The sequence below is a fragment of the Pipra filicauda genome, unplaced genomic scaffold, assembly GCF_003945595.2.
Source record: "Pipra filicauda isolate LSUMZ 115617 unplaced genomic scaffold, ASM394559v2 scaffold56_size3634133_pilon, whole genome shotgun sequence".
Lineage (NCBI taxonomy): Eukaryota > Metazoa > Chordata > Aves > Passeriformes > Pipridae > Pipra > Pipra filicauda.
In genome coordinates this window covers 1,500,766-1,526,872 of record NW_024104720.1, presented here as the reverse complement: position 1 = coordinate 1,526,872, position 26,107 = coordinate 1,500,766, and the positions used below count along the sequence as shown (strand labels likewise).

The 26,107-nt window shown below is 39.2% G+C and overlaps 1 protein-coding gene across 1 annotated transcript in view; it reads left to right on the top strand.

The window, feature by feature from the left end:
- The window catches only part of GABBR2 (gamma-aminobutyric acid type B receptor subunit 2), a 471,821-nt gene that overhangs the window by 773 nt on the left and 444,941 nt on the right, over positions 1–26,107 (top strand). The gene's annotated exons all lie outside the window — the stretch shown is intronic.

Below are 26,107 nucleotides of genomic sequence, written 5' to 3'. Positions count from 1 at the left end.
GGGCGCCCCTGCCCGGGAGTCGCCTACAGCGCGGGGGTGGGCCCGGGCGGGTGCCGGAGGTGCTTGGTGGCGGCGGTGACTGGGATCTGCTGCCCTTGGCACGCACGTACACCGGTGGGAGGAAGGCTCTGCCTCCTCGCCTGGCGGAGCCGCGGCCGCGGTCCCTCTGCCAGCCGCCACCCGCTCAGCAACAGATGCACGCCGGCCGCTCCGATTCCCCGCTCCGCCAGCCGGCACACGCTGCCAGCCCGGCTTATCCCATGCGGCGCGGGGACGCGACGGGCAGCGACCGTAGCTTAAGGAGGCGGGGAAGCTCTCACAGGGTTCCGCGGGGTCTGCCCCCTCCCTGCCCTCCGGCCGGCGCGGCGGGAGCGGCTAAGCGCCCGCCCGGGAGTGCGTGGGCGGCGGGGCGCGGAGGCGCTGGCTCCTCGGAAAGAGTTAAATTTGCAGTCCCGGTCCCCACCGAGCGCCCAGCAGCGCAGCGGGATGCCTGCGAGACGCCCCGTTCCGGAGCGCTGCCCACGGCCAGCCGTCAGGGATGGGAGAAGAGGGAGTCCTGCGCCGTGCTTCGCGGAGAAACATCTTCCATTTACTTGGGGCAGAGAGGCAGGGAGCAAAGCGAGGGCTTTGTCGAGTTGGTTGCCACCGCCACTCGCCCACAACTGCCTTTGATTTTGGTCATAACTTCAGTAGCGGTGTGTTTGCGGAGGGTACGCGCGGGTCCGGTACCGGGGCTCCCCTGAAGATGGCAGTCGCTTCTTGTGTAATGCTGGCGGCCGGGGCTCGCTTCCAAGACAGCCCCCGGTAAATCGAGTGGCTGCTGAAAATCTCCCTGCCTGTAATTTAAGGAAGCCCCTGTCTGCTCCCCTTCGGTTCTCAGGGTCCGGGGCGACCAAGCTGAGAGCAGCAGTGACAGGCTGTACCACTTCCGTGATAGTGTTTCTGTCCCCAAAACGGCTACCAAAAGCCTCTCCTTGAAGGGTGGCTGCTTTTTATTGACATAAATTTGTCATAGTATTTTTTTTAGATACCTCTGAGCAGCAATGCATGGAGGGCAATACTGCTGAAGATGTCACTTAGGAAGGAGCACTCTGCCATCCTGTTGTGTTGTGTGAACAAGACTGAGATGTTGACAGGGAATAGGCTAGATCAGGCTAGAGTAGATGCTTGTTTCCTTAAAAAAAAAATGAATCTCAGGGAACTCTGCAATCATAATGAAAAGAATTATGGGGGATTTTCTGAATGGCACTACCTGTCTTGTAAGGCGAGATGCATGTTAGGAAAAAATCACAGTTCTAATCCCATTTTCATTACACTGTTCTATATTAGTTCTTTCCTTGGATGGAACTATTATAAAAATGACATATGCATAGGAAGTAGAGAAGCCTAGGTAGGATCTTTCTTCATATAGTAACATCATAATGAATAAGGTGCTGCACTTCATTGCAGTCAAAATATTTTGAAGTTCTTAATAAAGATTTTGGATTCTGAACTAGGTAGTTATCATTAAAATATTTGGGGGGGGGGGGTGAGGGAAATGCCCTGTTTGTTCTGGAATGAGTATCAGTTTCTTAAAAATTGCATTTTTACTGTTTTGTACTCTAGGGACATAAGGAATCAGGGTCATGTTGCCAGCCTGCTGTGTTGCTTTGAATGCTTTTAAGCAATTAATAATTGGATGGCTGTGGAATGTTAAGTCAGGCGAATGCATATGTTTGGAGTATGGTTGGATTATTATTGCATGCTTAATAGTGACAAGTAAATAACTTAGTGTTCATGAAGACTGCACCAAAACGGAACAGACTAATGTCTGGAATAGCCATTAAATACATAATGGCAGTGCAAACTTTTTCTCTTGGTTCAGACATTACCTTATTCCTTCAGTGCACTTACAGTAAGCAGAAGGGTAGCTGGCTCATCATGCCCACTTGGTCCTCAGCCTATTTTCTGAGGCCGCCAATAAATAGATATGCCTGAAGGGCCTGGATCCTTATCATTGCATAATCACAAACCAGGGAGTAGTTCTCCCTCTCAGGGCTTCACAGGTGGTGCTTGTGACATTGTTGGCTCTTGAAAGAGAGAATGTAGAGCCTTGAACACATGGGATTTTTTTAATGGTTTGAGAAATAATTGCAGCATATTTATAATGCTTAGGAAATGTACGGCAGTGATTGTGTATTCTCCCTTGTGTCTTTCCAAACTCCCTTATTTTTGCAATCTGATCTTTGTATTGCAATTTTCTATAATACTTTAACTAAAAGCTTGTGAAAAATAATAATGAAAATAAAAATATTGTTTTTTTTTAATTATGCATTCAAGTACCTTTCTGTCAGAATTGAACTGAGTATTCTAGCTTGCTTGATATTTCTGGTTTTGTATAATGAAGCATTATAATGCCTTTACTTTCTGACAAACCATCTTAAAGAATTGCAGTATGCCTGCTAAGTTTGACTGCTGTTTGTCAGCAGTTGAACTCACTAACCTTTGAGGACACGAGCAGCAGCTCTAGTGTTTTTCAAAGCATTTAAATTGAATGAAGCACTTAAATACAATGCTTAGTTTATGTCTCAGTTGAGATTGTGTGAATTACATCTTTGTTATGAAATATGATCACAGGCTACCTCAAGTAAAAAAATGCAGAGGCTTCTGTCTTGGGTATTTTTTGAGATTAAATGTACTTGGAGTATGATCCTGATCCAGTTTGGTAAACTCTGTTTTGCTACTCCCTGGGCGTCTCTGTCTATTTAGGTGTTCCTACTTAGTTGCAGTCAATGAAACAAAGCTCAGGTGTAGGCATTTGCAGAACTCTTGTCTAAGTTAGTGACTTTAATTTTTACTGTTCATTTTAATGAGAGCAGTGGTCTCACACTAGATGAGACTCTCAGGCAAAATTTCATAGTTATGTTATTTTAGAAACTCGAGGATTTATGAAGCTATCTTCTCTAAAGAGTCTCATCCAAACCCCATTGAAATTAATGGCAGTAATGCACTGATTCCAGCAGCCCTTGGACCAGGTCCTAGAAGTTAAGGGTGCTTGATAGTTCATGGCTTTGGATCAATGACGATGGTACGGTATATCTTCTTTTTTTCCATCCCAGTGATTGTAGCTTTAGTTGGTTGAATATACAAAGAAATGTTTCACAAAATAATGAAAGAAAAAGCCCTTCATACACTAGACAAAGCTCACAACTTCATGTAAATCAGGAGAGATGATTTCAGCTAAAGCACCCTGACATACCTATGTTAGAGGCCAAAAAAGCAGAATAACATTAAAAGAAAGGAATTAAGCATCTAGTAGACAATATTATAACTTTCAACAGTATTAAATTTGTGCATCAGGGAAAAAATAACCTTACAGGAACTAGAGGAAGAGGCATCGTGGAAGAAGACAAGGGCTTTAATGGAATTTGGATATCTGCCCTTCTGCATCTGGACATCTTCCCTCAAATATGCAACGTATTTTCTGATTTCTTGTAGGAGCAGTGCTGCAAGTGGTGCATAGACAGTGTGAATTTGTTTTGAATCTTAACATGCATAGTCAAGAAAGCAGTGTATGCAAGTTAGCATTCTGTCACTTGTTTCTGAAGATCCAAGTGAGTCTTGACAAGCTGAAAAAAAAAGTCTTACAGAAGTAAGTGGGTATATTATTACAAAGAGGGAAGAATATTCATACTCTGGGGATGAGATTATTTCTTTTTCTCTACCTACAACAAATAACTTGTGGTAATCATGATATAATCTCCTCTTCGTGTAATAGTACACTCTAATACCTTTAAATAGCAGGTTGGCATAGAAGAGGGAGCTCTGGAAAATGCAGAGGACTCCGCAAAATCTGAAGGCAAATGTGAGCTTTTTGACATTTGATACATATTTACCTTTTTCTGTTCTGTAACTAAGTAGAAAGTGCCTTGCTTAATTCATCTGATAAGAAATTACAGTCTAGGTGTATTATATGTAGACTTTCTCTCTGTTTTTTTCTTTTACTAAAAAATTACTTGTCTTTTCAGTAAAACTCTTAAAGCTTAAGAAAGTTGTACAGGCCATGCACCAGTTTGCATCATTCTCGCCAACTGTTCTAAAATTTAAAAGACCCCAAGCCTCCAAATAAAGATGCTTTTTCCAGAAAGTCCAGTCATGAGTAGTGTCAACAAAGTCAACTCATGTCTTGTTCCTGCAAGTGGAAGTAAGAGAAGTGTTTATTTTTGCTAAGGATGGGGAATATATTCTGGAAACAGAAGAACAGGTTTGAGTCAGTGATGCAAAATAAGGTATCTGTTCACTGGAGCTCAGTGTTCAATAGCATATAACAGTCCTCACAGAGGGACAAACAGCTACTAGTTGCTGTCTGAAAAACTCTACAACAAAAGAACTGAGCAAGGGAGCAACCCCCTTGTCTCCCCCCCCTCCCCAGTTCTCTCCCCCCCACAAACAAAAAGAAGTGCATGCCATGTGTGGATAAGGCCCTTTGTCTTAGGAGGCATAGATTGAAGTCACTTCAGCAGCGACTGGATTCGCAAGGGGAAGCATGGTGTACCAAAGTCAAGTGGGGCTCCTGGGGGTAAGCCCTGTCATGCCTGTGAATGCTCTGAGTACTCTGAGTCTGGAGCCTTATTTTCATTTTTGTAGTGCTCAAAATGGAACAAACAAGGTGGTGTTGTGGTCTTCTAAGAGTAACAGCTGAATACACAGGAGACATCAGAGCCTGAAAGGGAGTCCAGTTTATAGCAGACAGAACTGGCAGACATTTTTTCTTGTATCATCAGGTGAGCCTGTGTCTGGCATATGTTGAGATAGTTGGGTAATTTCTTACCTTTTAATATTACCAAGTACTTGCACTGTCTGATATTTGCAGAGATTGTGGCATTAAAATGCAATACGTTACGTGTATGGTGACGATCACTGTCTGCTCTGCTGACAACGTTCTGCTTGGGAGGGACATATTTCTTTAAATAGTCAGTGTCCCCTTTGACTTTCACGTAATAGGACTCTATTTGCGACATAACCTCTTTTTGCTTTAGAGTTTTTTAAACTTGGAGGGAATAATCTAAAAGTTAAGTGTTTATGTTAATTCTATGCTGGCTTCTCTGCTGATGTTAAGATGTGGGTGGGGAGACGAGAGAGATCATGTATTCACTGCACCCACTCCTCTGGGTGCGGATCCCAGACCTGCAGAATGTATATCCTCTAAATATCTCTTCAAAGAGATTAAAATCAGTTTCTGGCATATGTCTTGCAATTTCTTGTATAACTTGTATATATGCATACTGCAAAACACACTGTTATGGAATCTTTTGATTCAAATGCCAAACACACTCCGTCAGAAGGGAAAAATTATTTTTTGAATAAATCTAGGAAGGAGTTTCCATTTACAATTGAAGAAAGAGGGGGAAGGCCCTATCTTCTGATATGGTTATCAACCAGAGTGATTTACTCAAGTTTGTGGAAAATATGGGGTGTAATATCCTGGTGGTAACTGTGAAGAAAATATTTGCGATAGGAAAAGGGAGAGGAAGGAGCTAGATGAGAGAGATTTAATGATGGCATTCACAAAGAAAGTTGTCCATGCACTGTTTATATTGGTTTTATTAAATACATGTAACTATTTAGGATGAAAACATAAATAGCATTGCATGTCAAGGCTACAAAACACCATCTCACATTAATGATCTGAGCATGACAATGCATGTGCATGTCAAGCTTTATTCTCTGCTTTTCATTTCATTGCTCTATGGGCGTTTCCATGGCATATGGCAGAAGAACAATGCATTTGAGCAAACTGAAGAAGCTGGGAGCCAAACAGCTCTTTCATGAAAACTCAAGTGGAGACCATTGCTATCACAGGAAAGAAGATACTTTTCCTTAGGAAGGGTTGAACCATTACATACAGAAGTCTGGTTCAGGGAATCAAGTGGTGGGAGTTAAGAGAGGACAACCCTCTGTGATCCATTTTGTCTCAGATAGTTTTTGAAACAGCTGGGGATAGCAGAGAGGTGCACTGAGGTTGGTCAGCATGGGTGTGACTCAGTCCTGTGGAGATGTGTGTTAATATACATCAGCCCCTTATATTGCAGTAGGAATATTTCAAATTGGGATTCCAAACTGAGATGGTACAGTGCACATACATCATATTTTTTTGAATTTATTTTCGTACTAGGTATCTTGGAACTAAGTCAGTCACAGATCTCAAGATTTTCAGGAACCCAATGTGCTGTTCTATGATTTGTGGGTCTAGCTGAACTAGAAATGAGATTTGCAGTACTTTCATGGTCCCCAGACTCCAGCATTAATCGATCTGTAGCCTGACTCCTGAAGCAGCCTGGTTCAGCCACACCATTGCTCTGACTTAAATAAAGTAGTGCCCCTAAGAGTAGGTGGAATATATTTGCAGTCAAGGTCTGTCTTCCCTTGCCATGCCACTGACGCTTGTAGGCTGTGTTCTTTGCTAATTGGGAATTTCTCTGCTTGCAGAAGGTTTTGCTGTGGCTAAGATCTGCTGTATTTGGGGACTGCTTCATACTGCCTGTTGAGTGGAAATGGGACATACTGACTGGCAAACACTTTTTTAATTTCTTTTTTTGCCCCTTGTGATGGAATAACCATGTAATCTTATTTCGAAGTCTGTGATTGATGTCCAATTTCTGTGCCATTAGTTTTTCTTTATCATCGGCCTAAATTTTCTGACAATTTTATCCATAGTATTTTTCAAATAAGTTTTTTCAAATGTGAAGAGGCAAATATCAAATATCAAATTAAAGGCAAATATCCACCTTCTGCCTGAAAATTATACTCACAAAGAATGAAGAATATGAGGGCTAATTCAGCAGGGTTATCCAAATTGTTGTTACTGAGGCTCCTGGGAGATGAAGGCCCAGATAATGGACTAATTGCTTTAAAGTGAACATCACGAGTTTGAGGGATAGGATTAGAAAACTTAGATTTCCTACTATGGCCATGGTACTTCCCTTAAATAATTAATGAGTTCTTAGATCAGAAGACCATTAGGATTTTCCACCTCTTACAATATAGTCCATGTATTTCACTTGGGGATTTCTGCCTGCTTCACTGCCAACTAGAATATGTACTTTAGAAAACCTTCAGATCTTGTCTTAATGATCCCTCCAAATCCTTCTTCCTGGAAAACTTCTCCCTATGATTTGCCTGAAATCCCTTTAAAAGTCCATTGCTATTTCCAGCTTAAACTCTGCTGACCCTGTAGCCGCTGAGGGCTGTGAGAGAGCAGCTCCCGGTTTTTGCATTCACTATTCGCCCTGCAATGCCTTCCTGGCTACAGACTCGGGACATCACTGGCAAGACAGTGGGTTGAAGGCCTTCTGGCTTTTAGAGCTATCCAGGGGATCCAGACCGTGCATGAAGGGCTCTGGTGGATTAGATCCTGACGGAATCAGAAGTTTTCTTCCCTTTGCCAGGTTGTCGCAGACCATACGCGAAAACCTTGTTTGCCTCCTTCTTTGCAAGCTGGGTCTGCTGGATTCATGCGCTCTGCCACCGAGTAGCTGGTTCTGCAGAACTTTTTTTTAATTCTTGCTAAACTCATTTTCTTCCTTACATCCACTATTTTTGTAAGACCTATTTTGTCACAATCCTCATCAGAGGAACTCATCCTGTCTGCCTGATTATTTCCAGAGTCTCAATTTTTTTTTTTTTTTAATAATCACAACCATATACCTCTAAAAAAATCTATTTGTTGAATGTTTTATGTCCTTAAAGTAGTTATGTACTTTAATTTACCATTTATCTAGGATAGGCCTCAGCTTCTGCTGCAGCTTCATTGAACTACAGAATTATGTGAAGATTCATACACACAATAGGTGTCTAAGTAACCATTTTACATCCAAAACCTCCAGGGAGAAGTAGTAAGAGGCCCCTTTTGGGATGCTAATTAACTTCCTTTCCGCTGTTTACTGCTCCTGTTTTCACAGAGAATTAAATGTTTTTCTAGCAAAGAATACGTCTCTTTCTTTACAATTTTTACTCTATATGAAGGGACAGTTTTTGACAGACTAACACTTGGTGTGGTACAAAATACATAACATTTTTCAAGCACTCTGATTCAAACGTGCGCTGTTGCGTATCTAACAGCATCAAGTAGGGATATTTTTGTATACACATAAGGTATAAAAGTATTAAACTCTGTGTTTCTGTCGGGTCTTCTATGTAATTTTGAAGTTCTGTAAAAGCATCTTGGGTTTTGCTTTCCACTTTTCCTTGTAAATGTGGCAAGCCCTTAAGTATTAATAATTTACAGGAGGTTGACCAAGAAAGAAATCCAACTTTCTCCCTTTCTAAAAATTCCATGTTTTTGGTAAGAATCTAATCTGGAGGGATGCTCTAGCGGCAAGAAGACTTTGTGCAATGTAGTAAATTAATGTAAATTAAGTAATGTAAATTAAGTAGGAATAGGTACCACTACATAAGTGATAGAAAAAGTTTTGCATTCCAGATCTTTAAACTTAGCCAAGCTCCCCTCTGCTCCTTATTTCTTGCTGTGAAGCATGCTAATAGTATCAGCTCCAGATCACTTCTTTTTTTTTTTTGCCACAGGAAAAAAACAAAACAAAAGAAAAAGAGTTTCCAGTTAGCTCCCTGAACTAAAGATTTGCTTTCCAAAACCACCGAGTGATTTGCATTTTCTGTCAACAACAGTGGGAATTGCTGAATGCTCAGCACTTTAGAAAGCCAGCCCACCTATGAAAATGCGACGTGCTTCTATGAGGAGGAGACCTAGAATTGCCACTTTTAATTAAGAACAAAGGCATTCATCGTTACTTGCTTTAAAGTTTTAGATTTCCTGATGGAATAAAATGCTGATTTTGTTCAGCCTTTAGGATGGAGATCCTTTCAGAATCAGTAGCAGTATTAAATATCCCGTAGAATTAGATTATTACATCTCAGATCTTGTAGTTGAGAAATATGCAAGGTACAGATATTTTTAAAAACCAGACAATTAAAAAATAGTATTTTTTATAATGAACACATATCTGAAAACGATGTGTTTGACCTTGGCAAAAATAACAGCTCGTATGATGTAAACAAAAGGAGTGACATGGTGGGAACGCTATTTCTCTGGGGTCTTGTTACTCAAGGCAGGTCTATATGGCTGGCACAATTATGGCACTGGTGGCTATCGGGAGGTGTTATCTCAATGTCAGCAGAAGCCCTTAGAGTAGTTACTGCAGCAAACAACTTTTTTATCAGATATAGTAAAGATAATTTCATTAAAAGGGGATAGTTTACTGAAGGGTAAAAGTGAGTTTTCCTTAATCCTTGAGTTCAAAATTTTGGCATTACTAGAAATCATTTTTTCATCTACTATGGAACAAATTACAGATTAAGCCGCCTCTGAACATTAAACTAGATAGACTGAATTGGCTTTTGGGTGTTGTGTTTTTTTCTCTCAGATTTTTATGTGTTCTTGTGTCTTTCAATCTTTTACGATTTCTCATCTTCGTTCTCAAAGTGCTGCTACTAGAATTTGATCTGTTACTTCAGGAATAATCTCACTGTTGCCGTATATACTAGTAATTTTATCTGTTTTCTTCAAGCCTTCTGTTCAGAATGGAGGAAATTAATTTGATCTTTGTGCTGCACTGCTGGGAAAGAGGGAAAGGAGGCAGAGATGGGATTTTCAGGCTACACATGAGGAGTGAAACACTAGGATTTGCAGCAAAAATAAATTTTCATTTGCCTTCTCCAAGTGAATCTCTCTAGCTACAAGCAAATCTGGTCAGTCTTGGTAGAGCAGTTCAACGTACACTGCCTGGTCATTTGGGTGATGCTGTGGGAGGTAAATAATTTTAGCTGAACAGCCAGCTACTTAGAAAGCTGGGACACATTACAGCAGATAATAGTGTATTGATATTAAAACTGCTCTTGGCAATGGGTAGAGGCTTGGTCTCAGTACAAGAACAGGAGTTGCCATCCATAATAAATGTATTGGTTTCCAATATATCACCAAGGTTTCATAGGATGTGCAAGTGCTCTGTACTCTAATTACACTAAGCGATTAAGCAGCAAGAGCAGAGACATGTGGGACAAGAAGGGTGAATGATAACCTACTTTGAAAAAACTAACATATGAGGCTGGGATTAGAACATCCTATAAATGTTAATGGGTGTTACTCAAGGGGGAGGAAACTGTGTGTGGGAGGCATGAGGTGACATATAGCTTAAATATATAGCCAGCCTTTAACATAGTTAATACACTCTGTAGTCAACCTTTTACATGAACTAATAACTCTAAGTGATTTACAGTTCAAAAATACTGATCAGGGGATTGGGAACTGAATTTTAAATGCTATCAAAGCAGAGGATAATGTGATAGAGGAGGACAACACTGAGAAGATTTCTCCTTTTTCCTTTGGAAAATATTGGTTATGGGCAATACATTTATGCCAGGTGTTTGGGTTTTCTTCTATTTTTAGATTCTCAGGGACTGTGCTCCTACAGGAGAGCACAATTTCCTCCTACAGTTTCCCACTCTGAAAATTACTCAGTTTGTGTGGATCTCACAAAGGAGATGCCAACAGTGAGTCATCTGGTCACCAGTTCTGTCCTAAGCCTTTCAGCTAGATCTTGTAAAATCTACCTTACTGTGCTGAACAACAGTTATTTACCTTTGGTAAAACCTCCCAGAACAGTGAGGAAGGCAGAGTTCAAAATGAAATAGCCTTCATTTTCTGACACTGAAGTTAAGTTTCAAAATTAGTGCTATTTCAAATGATTGTGGAAATTCAGCTTCCCATTTGAGAAAGGGATGTAAGAAAGATGGTATTCTAAACCCAAAAATTATACCTGTTGTGATCAATCATGAGCATAGCAAACATGGTTATTTTATCAATCAAAACGAAAACACATGGCCTTGTTTTTCCCAAAGTATCACAGGATTAATTAGCAATAAAAATACTGTATAAGAAACAATCATCTGGTTAGATAGTTAAGGTTTCTGTCAAGGACACAAGTAACAGGAGGCTGCTCAAGTACATAATCTTGTTTGCTTCTTTGTGAGGCATGGGTTAAATGCAGCAATGCTGAGGACACACAGAAGTAGCACAAGGAGAGAAAAAATACTTGTCTAGGCTGAAACCAGTCACGCATCTATAGAATAAGGTGATGTTCCCCAAAATGTATGTCCATCCATACGGTGCTGAATATGATTTCATAACCTCTGATACACCCGTGCTCTCTCATGAATTTAAAGCCACTGCCTGAGCAACGGGGGTCGTGTAAGATGTGCTGGCAGATTGGTCTTTTTTTTGAACACAGAGGAGGACACTGGGTAGTCAAAGCACATTTTTTTGTTACCTACATATGGGCCAAAACTATGACTCAGTGGAGCCCCATGTATCCACTTAGCTGGTGAAAAGATTTAGGCAAAGGAAGAAGAGTTCAGAGCACTTTAGCTGCTGTGGTTTGGCAGTGTGAATACCTGCTTTCCTCCCCTCTTACTTAACGTAGTCAATGTTGAAAAAATGCTGTAAGGAAGGCTGGTCCAAGGACTATTCACCAACAAAATCCCGTTTAAGCTTCTAAGGAAGGTATTAAATGGGATTTAAGCAACATCTCGGCCTAAACTGGCCCTCTGCTCAGGGAAGAATTTCATCTTGAGTTTAAAAACATTTAAAAAATATGTTTTCAGTAATCACATTATGGAATCATAAGACTAAACAATGGAAGATACCTATTAAGTCATTGTGTAAAATTGTTGCTATGCCTATAATAAATTTTGATCCTAATGCATTTGATTTGGTCATAGCCTTGTGTAGGAAGAAAACCTGTTTTTCCTTCCCCACACAAAGTGGGAGGGGATATATATAATCAATACAGCCTTGCTGCTTTCTGACTATAGGCAATGGTGATAAAGAAAAGCAAGGGTTATGCATCAGGTATTTCTGTTTCACCTCATTTTTGTGTCAAAGAATGCATTGGGCTCTTTTCTTGCCCATCCAGTTGCACAGGTGAATTGGCAGAAGAGTCTCTGTGGGCAGTTAGTGATAAATTGAGCATATCTCCTGCTTGGGGCTATTTGCTGGGCCCAAGATAATCTTTTATTGCTTCTTTATTCTATATAATTTTACTCTTTTTTAAATTTTTTATTTATTTATTTACTTCCATGCCCTCATTCAACAATATATAGATTGTAATTAGAATGTTTATAATTAGAATTTATTTGGTCATTTTCTGTAGAAACTTTTTAGTTGCATGTCAGTTTCAGAATAATTTGTTGACCTGGAATGTTGTGTTTTGAAAACTAAAATTAGACAAACCACCCTTACTTTCTGCAGCAAACTATTTTTTTTTTGAAATGTCAAAAAAACCCCAAAATAAGTTGCCAAGCTCTGAACATGTAATTTCAAATTTGATTTGTACCAAATTAGCCTTCTGCTTATGGCCCTTCCATTTGTTTTCCTTTCAGATTATTGAGTCATGAAAACCTTTGAGGTTTTGGGTTTCCATCCCAGCTTGGCACAGGGAATTCTTTTGAAATCTTGAATTTCCACAAGATGGCAAAACAATTTTCTATTCAACTGTATATATAATGACACTTGCTAAAAACTGGAGCTTTATTCTTTTTGGAGAAGCAAGCATCTCCCTGGCCACATGTCCTTCCTCTCCCTGCCTTGGGATTTGGCTCTTGTGTTTCCTTCCTTTGCCTATGATAGCATTCCAGTAGGGGCTTTCTGTGCCTGGAGAGACCTGGCTACTTGAAGGGAGGAAAAAGATCACCTAGGTGGCTGCCAACATGAGAACAGTGGCATTGTTGCTGTGAAAGGGGCAGGGAAGTGGTTGTCCGCGGGGTGAGGTAGGCTGCAAGTCCTGGAGAGCAGAGGTGCATGTTCTTCTCTGGTGTGGTGATCCTATATATAATCCCTTCACATTCTGGCGAGTTTTGATTAGCAGCAAAGAAGATTTTCTCCAGCATTACTATTTTCTCTGCACTTCTGCATGTACAGCATCTGTTCCATTTCGTAGCCTGGCATATTACTTGGAAAACTGCAAATAGTGTGTTGAAATTACGACAATATGTGAAATGCCTATCAAAAGCTGTGTGACTGTAGATTGGAGGAACAGGCCTGAATGCTGTTTTCTCAAAACTACTACTGATTTTAAGAGAGGCATGGGGTTTCTGGTAAAAGCAGAGGCAGAGGATCTACGGTTTTAAGCTGATCCAGCTTTTGCACTAGAAGTATGTAGAGTATTATCAATACACAACACTGCATATTCTCTCTTTGGTGTGTATGAAACCAATAGAAAATGTGGTCTGTGCAAGATAAAACAGACTGAAGCAGTATTCTGAGCCAATGGCATACAGGTTGCTGCAAATACGTGTTCAGTATGCAACCACCTTGATCAATCCCTAGAATATCTATTTTCATAGGAATCATACAAGTCTGTGTATTGATTTGTCACCTATGGTTGAATATTTCTGCTACAGAAATGTTTAAAATGACACGTTTAAAATTAGACTTGGCAGAGCAATTTGCCTAGAGATTATTCTTGTGAAGTATTGATTCACAGCACTGCTGTGAGCTGGATTACTGTCCAAATTGGAAAAGCCAGTCGTAGAGAGGTCTTTATCCTTTAATAACAATTAGCTCCTTTCTTAGAGGGACACAGCTGACTGAAGCAACTGAGAGCTGCAAAATGTCGGACAACCGGGGAATCTAAGGCCTTCTCTTCAGGGATGTGGGCTGCAGGGGAAGGGAAAGAAAAAGAAGAAAAGCACCAAGAAAGATGGTTTTCTGGAGCTGGAAACTGGACACACTGGTGCTGTTTGTGTTACTAGTAATCAGGTGCTCTGAGGAACTGAATCGTACTCGCCTCTCTCTTCTCGGGCTTTTACCCAACAGCTGCCTGATTGATCAGAGAAACATAACGACAGATGTGTTGCCTGCGGTCCATATAGCCTTGAAACATTTATACAAGCATAAATGGATATTGAAGAACTATGAACTCCAGGTGTCATTCCATGACACACAGGTAAATGGATGTAGGTGTAGAGTTGTGTAATATTCGAGCCTTCTCTGTGAGCACACTTTGGAAAGTTTCTGACTGAATCCCTTCCTGGTGAACCCTGCTCTGCTGAAATACAGCAAATGTGGCTTTCCAGAAAAGTTTGGGCTCTTGGGTGGTTGCCTGACTGTGACAGGGACCTTGCAGTGCAATCATGTCCTCTTGGTGCTAGAAGCAGGAATAAAGAGTGTGCAAATTAGGAAGGATGGCAAACACCTATTGTATCTTCAGGTGTGTCTGAGGTACTCAGAAAGTGATCTCCAAATCCATGGCTTGCTGAGTTGCCCTGTTCTTCTGCACTGTCTTCTGCATCTTGCTCTTCCAGCTTTTCACAGTGAGAGCTTTACAGATTGACATCTTTCTCTTTCTGCTTCTGCGTGAGCAGGAGAGAGGTCTGTGCTGTGCCATTGGAGCAGTGTGTTTGACTGTGTAGATTCTTGATTGCTGGTTTAAGGAAAGTTAAAGGAAAAATATAAGAGTTGAGGATTCTGAGAAACTAGATATAAAAGGTATTGAAAGGATATCTTTGTAATAATTTCAAATTTGAGAAAATCTTCTTCTAGGATTGATATATCTCCCCATCTCCTGTGCAGAAATTAAGGCAATCTGCTTCTAAAACCTGTCTTTCAGTTTGGCCAAAAGAATTGTGACAAAATTAAGAGGAGGAACTCACATATCAGGTTGATTTGGGACTCTAAACCTGTTCTTAAGGAGATTTTCACTGATTTGAACTTCTCTCTCCTGCATTGAAGATGTGTGGTGGAGCAGTTACCCTCAGACTCATACACACTTACATGCATACAGGCTCCCTATACTGCTTAATATTTTGAAGTTGTGAAGTAGTGCGTCTCAACATATTTGCTTATATATAAACCTTTAAATATGGATTATACTATTATGATGAAGTTATTGAAATGTGACAATATTACACCTATGACAGTTGTGCTGCATTATATAATGGGAAGAAGATATTATATGTCTTCTTTTGAAGCTATAGAAAATTAGCCAAGGGAGAAATTAGAATGTAATTTTAATAGTGTATTTGGTTCATAAGCACTTATATGTAATTTTTGAAGTGCTTAACATCAAACAAACATGCCATAAAATTACCTGAGGATAGTTTCCATGTTTAATACTGGAAGACCAATGTATCAACTGCATGTACTCATTAAGAAAATATCTGTCTTGTAAATTACTTTTAATACAATTCACTGTTTTATTTATTTGTCTGTAAGTTCAATTATAGATATGCAGTCCTGAAAAATGTGTACATCTTAATTTCTCATGTAAAAAGATTAAGATACGCAGTAACATTTCAGCTTAAATAAGTCAAAACTGTGGATGTGATTTTAAGTGGACAGCAATTACAACCTACTGGTATTTGTTTCATTTGGGTCGGGTGCGTATGTGTGTGTGCGTGTAGGCGGATGTTTATTTGCTGATTGTGTTTACATAGTTTCCAGTTCCAGGAGCAACTCCAAAATATTTTTCCCCACATAAACGTTCAGTGTATTTGAATTGCGCAACTTCAGCTCTTTTGCACTGACCTCTACAATTTGAATTGAAATGTTGGAGTAATCTATAATTATCTTTTTGAAGCAACCCCTGGAAAAAGATATGTTGTGGTGACTTATAAGAGATTAACGAAGTGCGGGTCCTTAAGGTTTCTGATTTTTCTTCCTGGTTCTGAGAGTAGAGTGCACAGTCTTGAGTTTTAAGTACTGATTACAGACAAGCTACAGAGGTCCTTGGATTTAATTGTTTCTCAGTGACAGTATGGATGCAAGAGAGCTGATTCTGTTTGTTAATGTTGTGAGCCTAGATTTGCCACATATGACCTTACACAACCTTTGAATTAACTTCCTTTTAAGCATAAAATACACATACTTTGCTTTTTGGATGCAAGATCTTTCAGGAGGGGAAACATAACTGACTTTTTGGCATAGTTAACTAGGAAGAGAGAAAAGTTACAACCAAAAATACTTGTGTTGCCTTTGCAGAAATAAAAAATGGAAAGAAATCATGACACCCAATATAAAATGTTGCACGGGGCTTGAACAATGTTGTGGCTTCATTCAAGAGCACAGGGGAGCAGGGTTGGGCTCTGTCCTGAGCCCCCGAGGTTTTGAATCCACCTTCTCTGCTGCCTACGAGAGAGCACCTTCTCTGCTACAAGGTAGTATGTTTTTGGGAGAGTTTTTAGTCTTCTGCTTTGCTACTGTTTTTTTTTTAATCTAATTAAGTTGTCACTACTCCAGAATTTGAATGGTAACCATGAGACAAAGGGAGCACTCTTGCAAGAACTGCCTGAATCCTTTGTATTAAAGGAAGCTGTTTCAGCTGGAGCCTTTGGGAAAACTTTCTTCAGTAGAGTACTTTATAACCTGGTGGCTTTGGCACTGAGCTGAGAACTGAATGCTTTCTTTGACTGATGTCTCTCAGGTCTCCTGTGATTAAATGTGCATTTTCTAATTACTGCGTTGTCAATTCCTTGCAAGTGGGAGTCCCTTGAACACTCATGTAGCACTTTCACATAAAAAATGCTTAAATATTCACTGAGAATGAAAAACAAGCAAGTGAAAATAATCTTGTAGTTTGGTAAATGACTGCTTATCCATCAAATGGAAATCTATGTCTGCAATGTTTAGTTACTTGTACCAGAAGGACAGTGTTAATAGAACTGATATTTCTCTTTTTTCCAGCCACCCCAAGCAGAGGCATCATGGGGAGATGTGTTTCACCCCCTCTAAGGCAGCAGGGCTGAAGCAAGGCTGAACCTGGATTGTGTGGAGAGCACAAATCCTTGAAGTGTTGCACAAAGGGTGTGGGAAGGCAGAAAAGCTGATTTGTGCAGATTTGTTAATCCAACCATGGAGTAGCTTTTTAGTGCAGTAAGGGAAATTATGCCCTTGAGATTTTCACTCATGGGAGTGGGCAGCCAGGTATAATTGAGCTGTCTGCATATCACTTTATTTCTGTCTTTCACCGTATGGCTGACATCTGGAGTCTCTCCTTCTACGCTGTCCTCAGGGTGATCTGGCTGGTGGATTCTTACAGGCTTAGGCAAATCTAAAAATAGTTTTACTGGTGTGTAAAGAAAAATATGTTGGTCCTTCAAAGTTATTCTTCTATTCTTACCTAGTTTTCAGTGAGTTAGTAGCCAATTAAAGGGAAATGAAGCCAGGACTTTATTAGCAATAGTGTTAACAAGAAAGGTTTAAGTGCTGTAATTAGGACGTGGCCTGAGCAAACAAATAGACTTTACCACTGGGATTATCTCAGTAGTGCTGATTTGCACTCACATTGCTTGTTGACACTTGGCTGAGCCTATCCTAATGTGTATCATTTCTGACAGGGATGATGCAACATATCTGTCTGACTTAAAGGTTTGTTGGCTTTATTTTGTTAATGAACTGGTTCCTTTGTAATGGAACAACACAATAACATGATAGGTGTTTGTCAGCTTATTTAAGACATATCTTTATGTGTTTATTGAAAAAAACAAAACAAACTAAACCAAAAAAACCCCACAAACCAGCAATGGAACAGTCACTGAAAGTGACATTGAGAAGCAAATTATTTCTAAATTGAAAATTTCAAGACATATTTGTTTTCTTATCCTACCTAAGTAAGAAAAAAAATCTACTTCAGGTTTAAGATGAAGTAAACTGAAGCAATTTTGTATTGTATGTGTACATTAATTTCTTAAAAGAAAACAAAAAAACCCATATGCAATGGTGTTAGTATAAAACACCAGCATTATTTCATAAAGAAGAAAAAATAGCTATTGATTTTTTGTGTGTGCAACTTGTTGCATATGATCTGTAATTCCACCTTGTACATTTCATACCTTCTGGGATGCTTTATGAAACCATTTGCCAGGACAGCATAGGAAATGAAAGCATCATGTCATTCGTGTTCTGTAAAGACTTGACATTTTGAAAAGTTCTGTAAATTGATGTCCTAGGAAGTTATTAGAAGACCATGTATTTGGTAAGTTGGTTCTTGACATCTAACATTCACTTGAACAAGGTATTGTATTCTGCCTCTCAGTACCGTATTTTAGTCATGAAAATTGTGAAGCATAAAACACTTGTCAAATGCTAATTTTAGCTTTCCTAGACTGTTGTATCACTATCCCTATTATTAGAACTGTCTAACTGAAAACAATAAGAAAAGGGTCCTGTTGCCTATATTTTCCCCCAAAAAAAGTCTTAATTATGATTCCTGGCAATAGCTCTTTGTTTTCTAAATCATATATTGAAGAAAAATGGGATAAGCCTGGCTAAATTCCTTATAAGCAATTCTTTTGAACTGCCATGAAATCTACCCAGGTACAGTTTTATTCTAATGTTTTACTTTTCAGTGCATCAGGGGTTCAGAATGCACAAAGGCTACACAGTCGCCTTAAGCTAACCCTTTCTAAATGTTATTTGAGCTAATTCTCATATAGCAGAAAGAAATGTAGTCTTTCTTACCTTTTGGCCCCAGAAGACTCAGTCTTTATTCACTTATGTAGTTTTATCTTTTTACTCTGTCTTCTTAGTGTCACCCTTCATTCATTTCAGGCCTTTGAAGTTGCTGGGTTTAATGTACCTTATACATATGGGTGGTGTACATACGGACATCTGGTGTGAGAAAAATTATTTGGGCTTGGCATTTTTTGTTTTCCTGTTACTGCTTCTGAGCCGTAAGGAATTTGAGCAGAGGATTTGGTTGGTGGATCCAATGAGGGCTGACAGAGCAGAAGAGGGGTTTGGCACTATAAAGCCAGGGGTGTTCTGAGGTATGTCCAGGGCAGACAAGCTCTGGATTTCATCTGATCTGAATTTGGAGGCCTGGGCTGGGAATATCTCCCTTCAGCTAGTGTGGCAGGATTCTTGTACTGTCAAAGAGTAGGCATTTCTATGTGGAAAAATTCATCTAACCTATTTTAGGTGACTATTTTAAGATAAAAAGAATTGTATACTAGAGAAAGCCTATTTCTTCCTATGAAGTATAAAGGGAGCCTCAGTTGCCTAGTGTAGATGCAAATGTCTCCTATGTGGGGGTCTGTATTGTGTCAGCTAGAGCCTACCCTAAGTGTCTATGGGAATTTTAATTTAAAAACCTGTAGTAACAATGCATTTCCATCACCTCTCGCTTTCTGTGGGGTTTCAGCAGACCATTCCGATCGCTCTCTTCCCACCACCCCCACTCCATCTTTCTTGGTTACAAAATATCCTTCTTTGGTCTCTCATGTCTAGCAGAAAAACCTGGAAACCAGGTCAGCAATACTCTATCCTGTGTTGGGAAGCAGGATGGTGGCCACACTGTGGCCAGGAATGCAGACCAGGAAGCATTTCTGTGCCAACCCTGTGGACAGCCAGGCCACCCCTCACCAGAGGTGACCATGGGCTTGGTGTGGAGCTGTAGTTTAGGTGGGCCTCCCCATTTTCAGCTTTTTCATAGATGAAATTTTGTAATGCTGGGGAAACACATCCTGCTCTCTGGTCTTGCTTTTAACTCTTGTATAAGGGGAAAATGGTAAGGAGAACTATCAATGCAGAGCACAATTTCTTTCAAAATCACAAAGACTGTGAAACGACATTACTGTGACCAAGCCTTAAGTTCAAAAACCAAGGAAGGATAATTTAGATAGTCTTGACATAATTTTTGAAATTGCATGCTCTTGTATTTTCCTTTCAAAATTAGTTTCAATTGAGATGGCAGTGTTTTGCTCTATATTACATATTAAAATTCAAAATAATAAAAAAAAGAAAGTCGGAATTTGAATTACTGTTTTTATGAAGATTAAAATTCTTAGTAACATGCAAACCACTTGCAAAACTTCACCAAATCACTTGCTCCTGTTCTGCACCTCCCTGCTCATAGCTCCTCATGGATGTTTTCCATATGAAAATTCTACACATGCATATTTTTTGATCTGTACTGTGAAAATTTCATAAAATGCCTCTTTTCACATTCTAAAATGAAAAGGAAGATCCATCAGAACAATCAGATTCTGGAAAAGTTAGTGCATATAAGCACACTTTGTTTAGGGCAACTTCAATTTTTTATGCTGGTTTATTATGTTTGTGCAATATCAGTCTCTAAAGAAACACCACCAGTGATGTCTCCATTCTGCTGCCATTCTCAGACACATCTTGCAATTTTCTTAGCTTTCACTGTAAAGCAGTGATAAAAAAATGCAAGGACCTTCTGAAGACAAAGAACTAAAAAAAAAAAAAATGTTGCTAAATTATGGATCATTTGCAGCTAGACTGAAGTGTGGCAGCTTCACGAACTGCTCTGAGAATAGTGAACTGCTGGACAACTAGCACAGTGTCAGGAGAAGTAAACCAGGCTTTATTTCAAAGTAAGAGGTGGTCAGACCACGTGATTGATTTGAGTAGTCCCACTGGAGGATTAGACATTTTGGTTTTGCATGACAATTAAACTTGATTAATTTTTTTTTGCACAGGTAATCTTTTAAAATAAAAATGACTTTTACTTTCAGGTGCCATCTATGCATTTCTCTGATATAACTAATACCATACCATTAGAAACATTTTATTGTTTGACAGAGATGCAGAGTAAATATTTTAAACATAGAGAAGGAATCTGGAATTTAAAAACAAACAAACAAACAAACAAACAAACAAACAAACCAGCAAACCCCAAAAACCAAAAACCAAAAAAACCCAACCAACCAACCAACCAAAACAAACCAAAACAAACCCCAAACAACAAAAAAAAGGAATGTAGCATTGTTCTCTGAGGATGTTCATACCCAATTCTTCTAGTTATTCTCCAGATCTTCTATGTTCACCATAGTCAAAGTACTCAGTCCATCTGTGGCTCTTATCCTTGTTTCCCAATGCTGGCGTCTTCTTGCTCACAGTTAGCATATGCTCTGTCTTGTCTCACATCACTACTGCTCCAGAGCTCCTTTTTCCTGCCCATGACCACTGACTCTGGGTGCTCTGTGATTTCTCAACTGCCCACAGTAAGAGAGAGAGGCAGGGATCCAAGAGAGAGCAGTCAACAACAGGAGGCTGATGAAATGTTGTGAAGAATAAGTAGGCGTTTCACAGGGGTTTAAAATGAGAAGGATCAGGAAAATATGTCACCCCAATGTCTTATGCTCAACTTCCAAGCACAGGAACCCTTTGGGAGTGCATGGCTTGGTATCAGCTAAACCACAAGAAGTTCAGAGACCCAAATGTTATGATCAGAGTGCTGTATTTGAAGAAATGCAGTTTGAAGCTGTAGTGAAGGGTGTTAACTCCAAAGGTATTTAGCAACAGGAAGAAGAGAGAAATGCATTTTTATTCACATTTTTGTTTGGAATTGGCTTCTTGTTGCTGAGTGGATCCAGAATTGCTACAGTACTTTACTGAATATATTTCATGGATTTCAGGCTGGAATGGAAGATTTTCTGAAAACTATGTTTAATGCATAATTTAAGGACAATCATGCGGGTTTTGTAATTTTTTTCTCATTTTTGTGATTAAATCATGTCTAATTAAGTATTTATTTATTTTTACTGTGAATACAGGGACAGTGAATTGCGTTCACCATTTTGTTCCAAATGAAACAACACTAATAGAAATAAGAATTCCTTGATACATAACAAAACTCACATGAAGATCTGACAAGTAGCTGGAGTTGGTTTATAATACTTATGTGATACCTATTAAATTATTTAAACCTTGCTGATGCAAGCAATCCTGTAGGTACTTATATAAAAATGGGAAAAATACTCTTGATCTGAGTCTTATTTATGCAAAGGACTGTTTTACTGTAAAAGGTGCCTTAAAAATGTCTGATCTTTAAGTCTATGTAGACAGAAACCACAACCACAGCCAAAAGAATTTACTTCAGTGTAAGCTTCTCTCCACAAAATCCAAAACGCAGTATTAATAAAGTGAGATATATAACCTGTGGGGTGGGTAGAAATGCAATGATAAGATAAAAAATTCTTGTTGTTTCCCTTAAGTTTGGTGTGCTGGTAGCTGCAGTCAAAGTGATGCTATAATACAAGCATTTTTAAAAGCTGGGTGATGTGCCAAGCCTTTATCCATGGGACTAAGCTCTACTTATTAAGAGATCATACAGAGAACTTTCTATATGGAAAATCAGGGGAGAAACTGGCAGAAATATCAGAAAGCCTCTCCTTTGTAGCACAACCTACATACCAAACAGCAGAGAAAACCAGATGACTGAAAAGCGAAACAAAACATAGGCTTTGAAAGGAATACTTGCATGTAGATATTGGTACATCAGCAATAGTTTTTGTCTTGACAGAGATGGACATGGTGATAGAAGTGTTAGTAGGCTGAGTGTGGTATGCTTATGACAAGAACTGCTAGTTCTTCATGCCTAGTTTTTGTTGTTACTGTTGTCCGTCCTAACTTGGTCAAAAACTTACCAGTATTTGCACAATATGGTAATCTTGACTTCATTAGCCTTCCATGGACCAGTTACTCTATCCATCAAGTGATTCCTACAGCGGTTCACCAGTCTCCCTCAGAATTGTAATATATCTGTTTGAAAGATGTGCAATTTTTATTCAGAGTCTTCCAAAGGTGAAGAGAATTTACTGCATTTTTTGCCAAGTTGCACCAATAAGCGATTTCACATTTTATTTCTGGTTCAACTTTGCTCATTTTGTATTTCAATTGTAATATATAAGGCTCTCTGTTAGATTTAAGATCACACTGTGATCTCCGTATACTGGTTGTGAGTTCATCTCACTACTTTCTATTAGCTGTGGTAAACAGAGGAAGTGCTTTTATTTTCTTGCTGCAAGGCAGAATTTTCAGAAGTTACACCATTCATCAAATTAGCTTTCTAGAGAAGGAACATAAGAGTATCACCATTCTCCATTTCCCTTCTTGACTCCTACTTTAACCTCACACTGTAAAAGCACGGTTCCCACAGCATTGCCTCTGCTATTACTACTGATGTGCTGAGGTCCAAAGAGCAAAAGGGATACATATCTGATATAGGAAAAGAGCCCTATTTATTTTAAAATTGTATATTAAGGTAAAAGTGTCTCTAGAAACTTTGACACGTCCTTGGTTGTCAGCACATGGAGAACACTTAGTCTTCCTTCTTGGAATATACTGAGATACAGACTGTCTTCTTAAAATATGAGGAGATTAGACTGTAATTGTTTTAGTCTGAGTTTTCTTGATAGACAGAGTCACAGTATGACCTTTTCTGCTTGAGAGAAATTTGAAACCCATCCCCTTGATGACAAAAAGCTTAGCTTTAGAAACAGAGGGTATTTTAAGATTTTACAGTGTTTCACGTATCAGTGAAAGATTGTAAATCAATAGAAATGATGCAACAGAAGTTTTGTATTTTGTCTTTGTTTACCTAAAAAGCCTGTGTGTGTAAATACATGTAGCTATGTATAACTAAAGGAAAAGGTGTGGGACTGTGGCTAGTTATGAATATGACATCCAAAAGACCATTTTCTTGCTTCAGGTTTCATCTCTCCTGTATGAGAGCTCTTTTGCTTTATAGACATTTCTTTAAATCTCTGGAAGAGAACTGCTAATAAAATTATCTAATTTGAAATGATGGTATTTCTAAAGCTCCCATTCACAGAATCATAAAATTATAGAATGGTTTGGGTTGGAAGGGACCTTAAAGATCGTCTAGTTCCAAACCCCCTACCATGGGCAGGGACACCTTCCACTAGGCCAGGTCACTCAGAGCTCCATCCACTCTGACCTTGAACACTTCCAGAATTGGGACATCTCTCTGGGCAACCTGTTCCAGTGCCTCACCACCCTCACAGTAGAGAATTTCTTCCCAGGATCTAATTTAAATCTACCCTCCTTCATCTTATGGCCATTCCCGCCTGTCCCTGTTACTTTTTCTCTACACTTGTGGAGTTTTCTGCCTTGATCATTATTGATAATACTTTCTTTCTTAGTGTTATAGAAGTATGGCTAGTTTAGCCTTTCCCTTCCTAAGACCTGATCCACAATCAGGATCCATATGGATGGATAGGACCCATCAAAGCTGAACTGAACTGAGAAATGATGATGGATGCAAAGATGATGTCTGATTCATCACACCTTTTTTTAGATATGCGTGTCTGAGCTGGTAAGCCTTTGTAGTCAAGACATTTAGACATCTGCTTTAGAATGCAATGAATCTTGTACTAGAATAGTCTGTTTCTTTCCACTGTCTACTAAACTAAGCCAGAATATTTAGCATGTCTAAGTTTGGTCAAATGAATCACACTGTGTATCTGGGCATGTACTGTTCAAATACATGACAATCATTAGATTGTTGACCAACTGTGTAGCAAAACTGTGTGTTTATAGTGTTTTTACTCTTTCATATTCATGAACTGCTCTTCTCTTAGTCTAGGGAATACCTTCAAGTCTGTGTATGTGCTTATAGAATGCCTGGATACTACCTAGGTTTTTACATGACAGACCATCCATTTAGCATCTGAGAAGTAAACTTGCTAATGGCAATATATCTTTGAGCCTGAGGGACTGCTACCTCCCAGGAGCTGCCTGTGTTACCTAATATGTGTTCTCTTTACTTCCACTGTAGAATTCATGTTTGTCTAATTTTCTGCTTTCAGTGCTTCTTCTAGAACTGTGTTCACTTTGTTTTTGTTATTGATATTTTAATTTTGCAGGATGCTTTTGCTAATTAATAATTTTACACCTTTGAAAATTTTTGTTATTTTCCAAACACATTTCTAAACTGAATTCTTTGTTATTATTTCCTTGCCTTCGTTAGTATTCTTGATAGCATCCAGTCTAATAGCATCAGCAAATTTCCAGCAAATTAACTGGTTGTTTATGCCTTCCATATAAAAATTAAAATATTAAACAGGACTGTTCTGACACTGATCCTCTGGCAGTCTAGTCATATTCACTTTTCCCAAACTTAACAATTTGTTGTTCATCATCACTGTGGTGCTTCAGCCGCAGTTCAGACTATCTTGTCACGCATATGTGTGACATATGTAATTAATTTGGTAAGATAATATAAAATATGTTAAATTTCAACCATTCTGAGTTCAAGTTCAGTTTTCAATTAAAATTCCCATTCAGTGGGCAAATGTATCAGGAAAGCAAATACATTAAAATCAAAGTGCAATATACAAAAAATGAAATAGAAAAGAGTGGATACAATATTATAAACAGATATTAGACAAAACAGTGATACATCTATATATGAGCTGAACTCCATCGTAAATATGAATACAGGAGTAATAAAAGGGGTTCAGAGAGGGGAGATGAGTCTGGTCAAAGGCCTGCAGATGCCTCAGTCAGAAGAGACACATGCACAGCTAGGATCTGATTGAATCCTCACGCTGCCTGATTTGAAAGAGAAGGTCAGTCCCAAGTATCACATAGGGAGACTTATTCAACTTAATTCCCCTAAATAAAAGCCCCCAGACTTTCTTGTTTTTTACTTTTGCATTTTACTTGGCTTGGTGAAATCTTCTTTGCCCAGATATCACATGTAGAAACCTGTGACAGTATTTCTGGCTTCACTGGGATACCCACATAGATTCTTGTTTTACTTGAGTGTTAGTCAATCTGCTTTTTGTATTGCCCAATATATAATGCACAGGTAGATCACACCCAGACAGTTCTGTCCTGTACCAGTTCCTCTAATTTGTTCGAACTGATGTATGAAATTACTGCTTCCATTATTATTTCAGTTAAAGATTGCCCTAGATCACCCTTTCCTTCTTTTGACTCTGCCTCTTTTGAAGCATAAGGAAATGTGGGAAGACTCTGGGTCCTTGAAATGAAGCTGATGTCTTGGACAGTTTCCATAGCACACAAGAAAAAAACAAGTAGGAGAGAGCTCTGAAGTGAGTACTGGAAGCAGTGAGAAAGGTGGTGTGATAAATGATCAGGAAGCCACTCTAATGCTTTCATTTAAAAATAGGCATGCAGTCTCTTGTGTGGTTGCCGAGTAAAACTTGAAAAGGTAATAGGAATGCACTCCAAAATCAAAAGGTAAATAAGCAATACAAATTTATTATGATTATAGGTTCAGTTTTATGGCATCTTGGAGCCTGACTCATGGTTTTCCAACAT